This window comes from Paramisgurnus dabryanus, chromosome 18 (assembly GCF_030506205.2).
Source record: "Paramisgurnus dabryanus chromosome 18, PD_genome_1.1, whole genome shotgun sequence".
Taxonomy (NCBI): domain Eukaryota; kingdom Metazoa; phylum Chordata; class Actinopteri; order Cypriniformes; family Cobitidae; genus Paramisgurnus; species Paramisgurnus dabryanus.
In genome coordinates, this window is record NC_133354.1 from 29605097 (window position 1) to 29621125 (window position 16029).

The following is a 16029-nucleotide window of genomic DNA, read 5'->3' on the forward strand; positions in this document are numbered from 1 at the left end:
ATCTGGACCTTCTTTTGATACAGTAGACCCGCCCCACACATACACAACCCAGGCAACGATGTTGGTTAGTAGACATGCCTCTTACTGCTGATTGGCTACAAGTGTGTTTTGGAACTCAGCCCGACTTCCTTTTTCCAAAGCTTTCTCAAAAATCGTGCACCCCGCCTTTAAAGGAGTCATGAGTTGAGAATTCAAAGCTCCTTGATCGTTTGACAGTCAAGAGTACTGTACATGACTATACAAGTCATATACTATACATTTTTATAGCATTACAACTGTCAAAAGATCAAATTCTCCTTTAAAAAATAACCTGTATGTTTCAAAACATAGCTTTTATTTAAAGGAACACGCCCAGATTTTGGGAATTTAGCTTATTTACCGTATGCCCCAGAGTAAGATAAGTCCATACATACCTTTCTCATCTCCGTGCGTGCTGTAACTCTGTCTGACGCAGCCCCTGCTAGCTTAGCTTAGCACAAACTGGAAGTAAATGGCTCCAGCTAGCATACCGCTCCCAATAATTGACAAAATAACGCAAACATTTTCCTATTTATATGTTGTGATTTGTATAGTCACACCGTGTACAAATAACAAGGTCATATGAGACACAGCCTTCTTTTAAGAACTACAAACTATATTCTCAGAAGGCGTAGCACTTCTACTTGGGCGGAGTGATTTGCACAACTCTGACTGAACTCTCTGCTCCTAGCAGGGGCTTCTCGGGTGCTGCGAGCAAATCAGTCCACCCAAGCAGCAGTGCTTTGCCTTCTGAGAAAATAGTTCCCAGTATATATACTGTTAAAAGATGGCTGTGTCTCATATGACCTTGTTATTTGTACACAGTGTGACTATACAAAACAAAACACATACATAGGAAACTGTTCGCCTTTTTTGTCACTTATTGGGAGCAGTATGCTAGCTGGAGCCATTCACTTCCAGTCTTTGTGCTAAGCTAAGTTATCGGGGGCTGCGTCCGACAGAGTTACAGCACGCACGGAGATGAGAAAGGTATGTATGGACTTATCTAACTCTGGGGGATACGGTGAATAAGCTAAATTCCCAAAATGTGGGCGTGTTCCTTTAAGGTCAGAATACGACTTGTTTTGGAAAATTTGTGACTATGACATCATAGTAATGCAGAAGACCGCTTCTTCAGGAGAATGTCCACACCTTTTTAAATAATTGCTATGTGCAATTCCACACGTGCACAGATGGGGGCGTTGACATAGATTAAATATGCAATGCTGCTACCCAATATTAGCAGTGGGCGGATACTTCAATTTAATTTACAATTGCTCATCGTTACAAAGCAGCTTTATGTGAAACAGAAACAAAGAAAGCACAGAAAAATCAAGAAACAATGAAAGCATGTCAATTTTTGAATTGATTAGATTATTGATTTTGAATAGATTAGAATGGAGTTGGCTCAACCTAATCAATCAACAAACACAGAGAGAGACACTTGTCTTTAATCACATGGCCTTTTGCACCAATAGCCAAGTCGTCCATCTGGCACACAAAACAGAGCACAAAAAATGTGCCTACAATAAGTGTTTTAAAATAGAGGCTGAAAAACCAGGTAGAAAAAGGCTGTTTTGGGTAAAAACCTTTATAGTTAGTGCACCACAGAGAACAGTACAAAAGAGTTAATGACCGCTTTAAATATGAATTAAGCAATTATATACTTTCACCCGAGTGCATTTAACTGTACCATATTTTCCCATGCTTCTCAGTCTCTATTGCAGAGATAAGCTTGGTTTGTAGCTGTCCGTGGTGCTGAAGACTGAGCACAGGATACACTGTCCCTAACCGTATGACTGTCGCTTTCTGTTGGTTCAGATGATGACAGGGACTACAGCAGGCTGTCACACGGGAGTGGCTCATCTCAGCATGGGCCTGTCTCATCATCCACCAGCCGGCTCTGTTAGTGCCTCTAGACACGCCATTACACTGGAAAGCCAAGCTCGAGCTGGAGACCAACAATTTCAGGGCTATTTTAGTTCGGTCTCAAGGCTATTTTGTATTAGTTTTGGCCGCTGCCAGTTCAGTCTTAAAAGAAGAAAAACGAAAGAAGAAAAAATCTTATGGTTTTAACATGAATATGAGAAGTTATTTTTTATTAAAAATTATGTAAAATCTAGTGAGGTGTGCCCCAGAAAGATTGCTAAAAAAAGTATTCACTTGGACTTGGAAATTGCAGTTGCTTTGGATTAAAATGTCTGACTAATTCATTAAAGTAAGTTAGGATGCCACCTTGGGAGGTTTTTTGGAGGAATAACATAATGACTGGTTGAAGCTGTTGCCTCATTTGATTAAATCCAGCACCCTTAATCAGTTTAACATTTTTTTCCTACAAATTGTTTGTTTGGGTGGGGTGAACATATGCTATAAATAACTTTTCGTGATAGACGCAGAGTGGCCTCCCACCTGGCTATCCGACTGCTTGCCGCCATACTTTTATCAATCATCATCAGGCCCGACTGACCTTACTCTGACCGCTGTGACCAGCTGGCTTAATGGCACCGTGCTTTTTCTTATTGCCCCATGCCCTGCTGCCTCTTTCTTGCTTTATGTGAGTCTCATTTTCTTTGACCTTTTCCTATTCTCTTTTTTCTTACAACTGAAGTGTGTATTTTAAAATATATTAAAATCACAGTTAATTAAAACATTTGTAGCTTGATTTCCTAAAAATGATCAGCAATTGGGCTTTGTGGCACTTCTGTTAAAACATTGCTTTAATTTTTGTCAAAGTTTTGTTGAGGCATGCCGTTCTACCAACTTGACTTGATTTGTGGCAATTCATCAGCAGCAAAGGGTATTATAATTTCTCTTTAAAGGGTTGAGAACCACTGCTTTAAAATGAATGCCGTGCAGCTCATGTTACCCAAGTGGATTATAGGATACATTTTGGTTCTTAGGAATCGTAGAGAAAGTCATAAAGAAGTGATTTTCCTTTTAATGCCTGTCATTCATATTCTACATCTTCTACACTTAAATGGCAAAGGTTGAAATGCCCCCTAGTGTACATGAAGTATTAGCCTACTGACAAATCAGAGATTAGTGCTTGATTCAAGACTGTGGACAGAAGGATTTGCATAGCAATGCAATTTGTTTTGACTGTATAAAAGAGTCATGAGACAATGCAGTATATTATTAAAACCTATGCTTGCATCTAACTATGCGATTGTTCAATAGCACATTTACAATTCACATTCACTGTCTGGCTTCAGAAGCTTTTATGCCTTTCTTTATAAAGGGTCTGAAACAAGAAGAAAAGATGCTTTAAGGACATATTAATTGCCACCCTCTTGCACAAGGACTGTAATCACACTCAAGCCACTGCCACTATGGTAAGTATCCGGAAAATTGATGAAGGTCAAGAGTTTAGTGGCTTTAACAAAGACTTGTTCATACTGAAGAGGAGATATCGGAGAGGAGCTGCACTACATCAACCAGATTTAGGACTGTGAATGCAGTAGTACAGCATTTTGCACCCACAGTTGCCAAATTCTGAAACTCTATTAAAATATGATACTATTATAGGCATAAAATTAATAATAGATATAATAATAGGTTTAATAATTATTATATAATAACAATTATATCTGGTGCGTTTGAAGACATGCACTACAATTATTTGAGCAGTTTTTTACTCCTACTTATTTTTCCATTTATCCTCAATACAACCATAAGACCTCACTAGCACAGCTAAGTGTGATGTATCAGATGACCCACTATTTAAATGATTCAGATCCCCAGCCAAAGACATAACTGCCAAGTAGTTTTTTTGTTTGTATTTTAAAGGTCCCATAGCATAAAAATCAGACTTTTTCATGTATCATGAAAATACCTGAAACAATCTGAAGAACAGTCATATAAATATTTCTGTAGACATTTGCTGGAATAGCGTTTGTAATGCTACTTCTTCTGTGGCACAAAGGGAGTCTCTACACGAGAGCGCTCACTGGCTTTGGGATATGCCGGGATTTCACTGTAATTCATTCAAATTCATTCATGGAGAAAATGCACATTTGCACTATAAATTGTTACACCCCTATTTGTTTTGCTAAACCATTCTCTGCAAGCATTTAAAAAAATAGGTCTTTGAAATGTGGCTCCCCTTATGATGTCATAATGGGATCTTATTATAATAATACCGCCCCTTAATCTCCATTATACAACAGATCTTTCTGGTTCTCGAATCTGATTGGCTAAGAGCTATGCGATATGCTACTGATAACGGCACAGTAGCCGCTTCACCTTTCGTATCATTCCGCCACCTAGTGAATGGAGGTCCTTTAAACAGGCTCATCTCTGAATGGAAAAACTGCACGCACACACAAACACACACAAACGCGCTGTTTTTAAACACTCTCCGTGTGTCTCATTAGTTCACTAGCTCATAAATCAGTATGTGAATCCCAATCAGAAGTTATTATTCCGTCAAAGATCAGCGCTCTTGGATGTTACGTTAAACTCAATGGGAGTAATGTCTTGTCACATTGTGTGGACGATTAACACTTGAAAAGAGAAATGTAAACTAGGGATGCTCATATCAGTTAATTTCCCTGACCGACAACCATGGCTTCTAAACTGAACATTAACCGTTAACTTATAAGATTTTAATATGAAATTGTCATTGAGTAAAAATACAGTTGACGGTTGTCTGTGAACTAGTAAAAACAAAACATTTAATTTGAACGTGCAAACAGCAGCGACAGATCAACAACAGAACCAGGATTCATACATTATCAGATATTCACGCAACATTACCTTATTAAAAAGCACGCGATCGGTCCAGAGGATTAATATCCAAAAAGGGCAGATTGTCTCTTTTTCATCTACCACAGTGGTCATTTCTAAAGCAGGACGCTTTTCAGAAAGTTTTGCGTTTGCGTCGTCTTTCTCCGTTTGTGCAAAAAGAGAGATGTTTATGGTCAGGGTCAGAGGCCATCAGCGAAAGTCTGTCCGGATGTGCGCGAGACGGACCGCGTCAAGACACAGCTTCCAAACACGCATACAAATGATTTCTCATACAAATTATTACTTTATCAGACCGTCAGGGCAGCTATAATTTGTGTCATTTACAGGACATTCACAAATTAAAGATAGAAAAGTGGCGAAATGTCTGTCCGCTCATGACAACACGCACCATGCATTAAGAAATATTTTTTTATTTTAACTGATAATGTTAATTGGTCATAAATTCTTACCTTCGGTTAACGGTTAAACGGTCAATGTGAACATCCCTAATGTAAACACTATTTTTTTCTGGAGCGATATCTCTTTTCAGAACGCGAAAACCCTGTGGAACTGCAGGTAAGCACCGCAGCTTTTAAATGTGGACATTGATCATTTATTTAATCGTGACGTGACTATTAAAACATGTTATGAGATATCGCCACTGATATATTTATAAGCAGCATGCAAAAACATCTCTCTGACACTTATAAAAAACAGTTTTATGTAGTACTGACAAGAACAAAGTTTAATAATAATCGAGTGCTCGTATCGCGTTAAGATTAAATGGGAAAGCAATAATAACATTATATAAGTATAGTTTTATTAACTTTTACCTCGCGCCAAAACACAAAAGACACAAAAAAGGAATAAAAAACAAGTAATAATTTCATCATGACACCAATTTTTGACCATCAAACACAGACAGGGCCAACATCAGAGCCAGGGTATCTCTGTCAGAGATGTAGCCCAGAGAGGGCGGTGGTCAGCGGGGCGAGTGAACACTCACGTCCGCTCATGCTCTGGTTCTCATTCGTACCGAATCTTACTAAGCAAACGTTTCAACAGGCGCTATCTTTACTAATCGACTGCAGATTTAAATATAATACATATATATTCTCGACTTAATTAATCTTAAAACTACAATTTGTGACCAAGAAACGGTAATATAAAGAAACGGCTACTCCGTCCATCGAGTTATTATGAGATTCAAAGCAGCCGAAAGTGTTACCTGTCATTCTGGCCGCCCTCAAATCCGTGGCGGAAGTAGTAGTTCCCAAACAAAGAGGCTTTTAAAATTACTCCGTTGATGTTTTCTAGTTTTCTTTTTTTTCAAAAGTGTGCCGTCGAACTGTTGTATAAAAGCAATATATTGTATAAAAGTGATCAGTGTTTGCATTCCATCACCTCATTTGCATTTTAACCTCTTAAAGGACACACCCAGAATGGCACATTTTTTGCTCGCACCTACAAAGTGGTAATATTAACATGCTATAATAAATTATCTATATGGTATTTTGAGCTAAAACTTCACAAATGTACTCTGGGGACACCAAAGATTTATTTGACATCTTTAAAAAGTCTTGTGACTTTTAACCTGTTTGTTTAATAAGAAGTTCATGTCAATAACAAACCTGAAATAATCATTTTTAAGCAAACTGTGACATAAAAACATGGTTTAAATTAAGACTAAGTTCCTTATTTTCTTCGCAACTAAACTGAAGACTGTTTTAAGATGTACACCCAATGCTGGGTAAATATTAGTCCGAACACATGTAGGCTTATAACTAAACCTTTGCTGGGTTAACTATGCTAGCTCAACCATGAATCGAAACAACTCGGCATAGGTTTATTTAATAACCCAGCATACGTTCTATCTAATATTTACCCAGCATTAGGTTAAAAATAAACCTACATAATTTTGAGTGTACACTTACGCATAACAACAGTGTGTAAGTTTGTATCTTATATACTTAAAGTGCCCATCTTATGACTGCTTTTCCACAAGTTATATAGGTGTATGAGTTCCATCAAGCGTGTTTCAAAAGTTGTTTGCTCGAAATAGCTTGTAGGAAAAGATTGTTACCCATCTCTAGTAGCCTCTGTTTCAGGGCAGTTCAGATTGTGCCGTTTTGAGCTAGTCTTACATATTTATGAGCTGCTGCTCCTTTGATCACGCCCCACTACTAACGCCATGTGCCCGTGCGCATGCTCAGTGGTATCGTGAGCAGTACAGACCATTATTATTTTATATATTATTATTATTATTAACGGTTTATGTTGCCAACAGACAAATCATGCAGAAAAGTATCACTAATAAGTACACTACAGGAAAAGAAACTCATGACACACAATGATTCCAGAGTAAATTGTGATGTTACGTTAGCAGTCACAACAATAAACTCGTTTTCCCTGGACAATGCTAACATATTCCCATTATAAAACATTTTCAAACGCATTATTTTCGCAAATTACAGAAATTAAGACCCGGCGGGGGATGTATACTGCTTGTGGACCGCGTGCTAATTGCTAGAAGCTAGCGGGAGGTCCGGACCGTTCGGGGGTTAGCATCGTCAGAAAAGCCGGGGCTGTAAGGCCCGGTCTCGGTGTGTCAAACTCATCATGACACACAAAGATTCCAGCGTAAATTGTGAGGTAGCAGTCTGAACAATACACTCGTTTTCCCTGGACAATACTAACATATTCCCGTTATAAACATTTTCAAACGCATTATTTTCGCAAATTACAGAAATTAAGACCCGGCGGGGGATGTATACTGCTTGTGGACCGCGTGCTAATTGCTAGAAGCTAGCGGGAGGTCCGGACCGTTCGGGGGTTAGCCTCGTCAGAAAAGCCGGGGCGGTAAGGCCCGGTCTCGGTGTGTCAAACTCATCATGACACACAAAGATTCCAGCGTAAATTGTGAGGTAGCAGTCTGAACAATACACTCGTTTTCCCTGGACAATACTAACATATTCCCGTTATAAACATTTTCAAACGCATTATTTTCGCAAATTACAGAAATTAAGACCCGGCGGGGGATGTATACTGCTTGTGGACCGCGTGCTAATTGCTAGAAGCTAGCGGGAGGTCCGGACCGTGTATATATCTATGCGGACCGTAAATTTATTAGAGGCTCGCCTCGTCAGAAAAGCCGGGGCGTACGGTCTCGGTTAGTTTGGCAAAAAGCTTTTAGCTCTAGCATCATAAATGTAGTATTTTGTTACAGAATATGACAACATACAAAATATAACGTGACTTAATGTACCTTTTGTGATGATACAACGCGATCGCGAATCGAATCCAGTCTGTTTCAGATGTGTGAATGATCCATGAAAGTCCAATAAAATACATCCAATTACCATTTTTTTCCACAAATGCTTATAATCCGTGAAATATAGATACATAGTCTGTTGTTTACATCAGATTTCGCATGAAGGTCTTATCGCCTACAATCTGAGGACTGTTTGCATCGTAACACACTGTATATAAGATTACTCCGGGTTCCAATAATCACGCGTTAAAACTTTGTTTTTAAAAGTAGGTGGGAGTATAATCCATAATATCCAAATAGCGCTGTTATTTCCGTGAGACATGATAACAGCACAGAGGGTCTCATTCAAGTGACTGCTCTATGCTCTCTAGCTACCTGGTGGGTGGAGACCTGCGAGTGGGGTGGTGGGCGGTAAAATTCAAACTGAATGTGACGAAACTTTTTGTTACGTCACAACGGAGCTGAGTTTTAACTCGCGCAATCTGAGACTCAAGGCAGAGGACATTCAGAAACCTGTATCTCACTCAAAACAGCATGGATGGATTTTTTTCCAAGTTTGTATGCGTGTGGGAGCATCAGAGACACAAATGAACACCCCAAAACCCAGAAAAAGTGAGTTTTTCATAATACGGGCACTTTAACTTTGACAGTGGTTTCCATGGCTGTACTGGCAGAGATTCAGTTAACATGTTTAACAGCTGTGAAAGGCACTAGAACTTTTACAGAAGTTAACTTGAGCAGATGGAAACAGCTCCAGTGTGTTTCCATGGTAATGTGAAGTTAACCTTATTTTCATGTAGCATTTCATTTCCTTCGCAACAAAGACGAATTGCACATACGCTCACATGGTTGTGCTAAATATGTCCTTGTATCACAAATGCACAAATAACCCAAGGGTATTCTCATCTACTGCACGTTAATATAGCTTCGGTCCAGTAAACATACGGCGATCAACCACCTTAAATATGCATACATTTGCATAGAAGACAGAATGAAAGATGTTTAGGTTGCAGTACTTGATATATGTGTAGATTTAATACTGTGATCCTACAAAATGTTTATTATCAGCTTTATCTTACTAAACATTTGGTGTAGTAAAGTGTGAAGCAGTCTCAATGTTTAAACGATTCACTAAGAAAGATGTCAATTGTCTAATGCAAGCACCAAATCTAACCCTAAACGAAAGCGACAATGATTTAAAAATAGGAAAAAGCAGTTGAGTAACCAATACGTGATAATCACACGAAAACAGGAATTCGTTTTACGATCAAGAAAAAACACAGAAATTCGTGATAATATCATGAAAAAAGAATTTTAAAAAATGTGACTATATCACAACACATTGCGAGACTGGGTAGGATAATCCACAAGAACACAAACATAGCATGTGTACATTTATGCATTTGGCATCTGGTGTGCATTGTGATGTTTTGCCAAAATCTGAAACATGCTTCAAGCCATTAAATAGTGAAGTTTACCATCAAAGCTTACTTTAGATATCAGCACTGTATCACAAAACAATAACTATAGAATTGTAATTTAGAAAATGCTAAATTGGATTTGGTGTAACAAGACATATTTTGTGGACATTTATGTTCTATTCATATTTACATATTTATTATTTCTTAATGCTATTCCAATGCTGTAATCTATGGCTATATTCATAGTGAGAAGAATTAAAAGTTCACCCCAGAATAAAATATTTGTTTTTAATTACCCTCATGCCGTTCCACACATTTAAGACATTTGTTCATCTTCTGAATAAAAATTAATTAAGAAATTTTTGACGAAATCCGAGAGCTTGATTAAAAATTTCTCAGATTTCATCCAAAATATCTTAATTGACAGCAACAAAACTACCACATTCAAACAGTAAAGAAATTGTAATAAAATAGTCCATGTGAGTGCTTCAATCTTCATTTCATGAAGCGATGAGAATAATTCGTATGTACAAAAAAAAAATTCTACATTTCTTATCTTCCATGTCAGTCGCCAACTTGCGTTCATGAGAGCATCACAACAAATGTATTTGCCGCTGACAATGATGCATAATGCGTAAATTCACAACACATTGGTCTGGGCATGAGCGACACATACTTATTCTAGGGAGTGGTGCGGTTTCTTAGCAAAAAAGCACAATAACAAATGGAAGCAATGGAACAAAGTGCTCAATAACCATTCTAGGCATTAATTATGTCTATGTGCACTCAATGCACAAGTCGGCGTTCACCATGCACTTCTGGTGCTGATGGAGGGGGTAAACGTTCACAGCACACATTGGAGACTGACATGGAGGAGAAGAAAATGTGGATTAAAGTCATTATTTTGTTTTGTTTTTATTCTTGTTGCTTAATGAAATTAAGATTGAACCATTGTAGTCACATGGACTGTTTTAATGGTGAATTTATGCCTTTCTGGACCTTAAACATGAGAGTTGCGCTGCTCTTAATTAGGGGGTCAAAAAGCTCTTGGATTCAATCAAAAATATATTCACTTGTGTCCCGAAGATTAACAATAATTCCAATAGATCATACAGCCTACCATATCTTAAACTCTAATTACAATCCAGCTCAGGTAATTCTTACAGAACAAAACTGTGCATATTTCCAATCTCCCCACCTAATCCTATGAAATCCTCTAACTAACTGTACTCTTCTGTGCCCTCCCAAGAGTCAAGCCCTTTGAAGCACCCAAATACCGCTGGAGGAGTACCGGACAAATACAGGAAGCATGGAACTACTGCCATGGCATGCAGTGCAATCAACCCAGAAGACGCACAAAAATAACAACTAAAACAAAAAAACATGCAAAGCGTTGCTACGACCTAACTGCAGATTAAATAAATCCACAAATTGAACACGCAATAACATCTTTTCAAGCTGACTAAAATAAGAACCAGTTAAAATGCTCCAGTCAGTTTTCGAAGTCCACCAGTCTCTCCCACACAATAATATACTGTATTAATTGCTACACTCAAACAAAACAACAAAAAAAGTAAGTTGGTTGTTTGTTTTTGATGAGCCCCCATATACCACATCTTGCTCAAAGGTGTAACATTAAAGGAGATGACATGGTTTCATATTTTAAACATAATATTTACTATAACAAATTAAACAAAGTTCTCAAAACTAAGGCGTGGTTCTGGCAACTGCCCTCATGCAGCGGTCACCGCCACACTTAAATTGAAAGCAGCACAAGATACAGGTTTACTCCAGTCATGCCCCAATCAACCTGTAAAAGACAAAACAAAACCAATCCACACAACTAACACCTAACAACATATTTTGGGTGTGGAACGCAGTGGTGGACGAATTACACAAATCATGTACTTGAGTAAAAGTAAAGATACCCAGGGTAAAATATTACTCAAGTTAAAGTAGAAATACTTGCTTAAAATTTTTACTTGAGTAAAAGTACAAAAGTATCTGCCTCAAAATGTACTTAAGTACAAAAGTACTGTGATTTATTATGGCCGTATCATTTGTGTCACAAAACTCAAATTATGTGAAATAACTCTCTTGGCTAACCAATCTATTAATATAAGGACATTAATAAATCAGACACTGATGTCTATTAAAATTATCATAAGCCTAAAACCTTAAAAACAAAAAATTTCCTTTAGCATCAAATGAAATAACAGGATTTGAGAACAGTAAGTCTCATTTCAAGATTTATTTGTTAAATAATTTAACAGTTTAAGTGTAATAAAAACTTGACTTAAGCACAGGTTCACAATAGTTTTCAAAACATTAAATACATAACGTTATCTAGAAATCAGTCTCCCTTTCTTTGACAAATAAAACAAGCCAGAATATAATTTCAGAAACGTTTCATGTGCTTTAGCATGTCATATGTATATTGTAATACATAATTAAATGTATTTATATATTTTGGAAGCAAAACTTTTGAAAATATTAATAACAATCTCAGTTAATAGGGAGCACTCCAATCCACCTGCATGTTTAAGCATCACACTGCATGGCTAGTCAAAATGTCATTTATATTTTACAACAGTGTTGATAGTGATTGTCATTTCAAAATAACAGAGCACTGAGCTTCAAATACAATGATCTTAAGTGAAACAGCTAACTATACGGCAAAAAATAGCTTCAGCCTGCATAGCTTAAAGTTCATTCATAATAACGTCGTATATATTTTAGCAACAAAATTAACAGTTTTCTGCAAGCTACTGTTAAGATTGCTCATTTAAAAATATAACCAGAATAAAAATGGCTTACCTCTACGCGTTTCCTTAGATTTGAAAGAGTATTCTTTTAAAACGAAATAGCACAGTTTTAAGGCAGGCAGAGAAGACACGAAGGACTCGTTCTTTTATTCAAGGACTTAAAAAAACGCGCGTAAATAAGGCCATTGTTGTTGTGACGGGTCAGTTATCTCCTCCGTTGTTTTTGAATGCAGTTTCATTCTCCAAACGATGCATTGGCTGGCTGCTGCACTCGTGTGACTCGCGTAGCTTACGTGAAACAGCGCGGCAACCAAAACAAATTTAAAACGAAGCGCATGCTGTACCCTGATTGGTGGTTTGACGCATCACGTGTGCATCTTAGTTTTTTTCTGCAGCTTTAGTTTGCCCAGTTACGTTTTTAATCCACTGATAAATAAAAAGGAACGACTGATTTTTTTAAAATGTAGTGGAGTAAAAAGTAAGATATTTGACTTCAAAATGTAGTAAAGTAAAAGTAAAAGTCTCCCAAAATAAAAGTACTTGAGTAAAGTACAGATACGCGAAAAAACTACTTAAGTACAGTAACGAATTACATTTACTTCGTTACTGTCCACCACTGGTTAATAGTGATTAATTTTAATTTCAAAATAACAGAGCACTGAGCTTCAAATACAATGAACTTAAGTGAAACAGCTAACTATACAGCTAACTATACGGCTAAAAATAGCTTCAGCCTGCATAGCTTAAAGTTAATTCATGATAACGTCGTATATATTTTATCAACACAATTAACAGTTTTCTGCAAGCTACTGTTAAGATTGCTCATTTAAAAATATAACCAGAATAAAAATGGCTTACCTCTACGCGTTTCCTTAGATTTGAAAGAGTATTACTTTAAAACAAAATAGCACAGTTTCAAGGCAGGCAGAGAAGACACAAAGGACTCGTTCTTTTATTCAAGGACTTAAAAAAACTTGCGTAATTAAGGCCATTGTTGTTGTGACGGGTCAGTTATCTCCTCCGTTGTTTTTGAATGCAGTTTCATTCTCCAAACGATGCATTGGCTGGCTGCTGCACTCGCGTGACTCACGTAGCTTACGTGAAACAGCGCGGCAACCAAAACAAGTTCAAAACGAAGCGCATGCTGTACCCTGATTGGTGGTTTGACGCCTCACGTGTGCATCTTAGTTTTTTTTGTGCATCTTTAGTTTGCCCAGTTACGTTTTTTATCCACTGATAAATAAAAAGGAACGACCGATTTTTTAAAATGTAGTGGAGTAAAAAGTAAGATATTTGACTTTAAAATGTAGTAAAGTAAAAGTAAAAGTCTCCCAAAATAAAAGTACTTGAGTAAAGTACAGATACGCGAAAAAACTACTTAAGTACAGTAACGAATTACATTTACTTCGTTACTGTCCACCACTGGTGGAACGACATGATAGTGAGCAAATAATGAAAAAAAAAAGATTCATACTGGACTGAAATAAGCCTTTAATCTACACACAAGTTGGGGGAAGGGCAATTTGGCATCTCCAACTGACCCAACCAACATAGTACTCGGAGAACATGCAAACTCCACACAAAAAGATCTCCTGAGCCATGCTGGGGCTCAAACCAAAGACCTGCTTGTTGTGGGGCAACAGTGCTACCCACTGAGTAGTATGCTTTCAAATAATAAACTTAGTTTTTGAGACTAAAGTGGCACTTTCAGACCCTGCACATTATAATGCTATGAAATTCAGTGGTCTCCTGCCAAAACAACCTTGTCTAACGCTGGATTTCCACCGAGTGCGGGACAGCTGCGGATCCGCTGCGGAACGGCGGCGCAGTCAATCGGTTTCTATTCAAGTCAATGTGTGTATTTCCACTGACTGCGTTTCGAATCCGTCACAGCTCCGGCCATCCGCAGCCCTCTGGAACAAATACGCAGAGCTTCTATTTTTGACGGATGCCGGACAGCTCCGCAAGGCGGAGCCATGACTATATTGCGTGATCATACCTGAATTTGCGAGATCTCGTGTCATGATCTGGGCTGGTCCAGCAAAATGGTATAATTTAACGTCATAATGGGCGGAGACAGAACTAGATATTGCGCGATCATCACGTGAATTTGTGAGACCTCATGGGTCATCTTCACTTCAGCACACAGCCGCTCTGCAACAAATTCGGAACTGGTGGGTATTGGCAGACGGTGGCGTGCGAAGACGTAACGCAGCAGAGCTGCAGCCGCTCCGCAGTTGGTGGAAAACCAGCGTAAGGGTAAAAACCAACCTCTGTTGTCCTTAGAGGATAGAGGGTTATGACGACTTTGACCCCAGTCATGACTGCTGCAAAACATTAACTTCATAGGCTAAAGACATTTACCTACTCTAACCCTGGGCCCAGTTCAGCATATTAGCAGTCAAACCAGATGCTTACTTATAGCCCTGTTGAGTTGTGTTTGTTAGTATGGGTACAATTCATGAAAGTGGCTGAAATCTTGAGACATGCCCCAACTTATGCCGGGTACACACCAAAAGAAATATGATAGACCACAAACATGAGGATAAAAAAACCTAGATTTAACCATTTTGCTCCTATAGTGTGTGGTGTGCCATGACGTGTCAAATACAGCACACCACACACAAACCAATTTTCAACCAGAGTCTCGACTGTAAACACAGCAAAATCTCACGAGACTTCAGAATAAGCATGACAGACGATAGTGTTTGGAATGATTTTCACAGAAAATTTGAGGGAAAAAGAAAAGGGTTTGGGTGAAGTCATGGAGACAGCGGGAACATGGTCTGTACAAGTTTATTTTAATGCATCAACTTCACTTTGTACTGCACAATGACTGCTTCCGTCGAATATTCCGTTGAATATTGTTCATATTGAATCTCAATAGCGTGCACGTGTTTCTCCTCAGGGTTCCCCCCTCACATCAGGATTTCTGATCGTAATTATTAAACACGTTATTGATTCGCGATCTGGGCGGCTCCGACGTTCTTCCAATCAGGTTCGGACACTCTTAACACATCTCACACCAAGGGGAAATCTGATAAGAAAATCTGTAGAACCATCAAGATGATCGGGACATAGCTAGGATTGTCGGAAGGGGGGAAATCAGCCCAAAATCAACCTGGTTATCTTTTGGTGTGTATCCAGCATAAACAATGCAGACATAAAATGTAATTCTGTTTTCAATCATAAAAAGCAAGTTATTAATAACATGCAGACATAGAAATCTCTCCAGTTTTGTATTTACAGTAGCATCTCACAAACAGTCAGTGCTAACTGCTGTTAGTCCCCTGATCACATAGATGTCAACCTCAGGTCAAGTCTCTATAGACCGTTCTCCCAGACTCTTTCAATCACACTCAGAGCTCATTAGGAATGATACTCTATCATTGCCGAGCTTTTATGAAGTTTGGGATTGGGACAAAAAACTAGCCAGTTATTATCTAGGAATTCAAAAGATGTAGATCCAGGGTATCCCTCACAATCCTCTATTGAGAATTCCTCTCAGTTTATGGCATACCATTAAAGCTAAATTAAGAGCACAAATCAAACAAGGTCAATTGTCAGTGTAGTATTTTCTTAGTAGTATTTTTAGCCAAAACTCAAGAGGGTTTTAATTAGAACATCCTTCTAGAATTAAACAAATGAGAATTGCCTTACTAAATGGAGTTAGTGCAATAGAGGTGTGTAGATAGCTTTTTTATTTATCCCTAAAGATACGTATGAATGATTTTCTTTAAAAAATGCTTGTACAAATCAGAAAACAAGATAGTACAATATATACAACAATAATAAGACAGGGCACTGCTATTTACAATAAAATGCAACG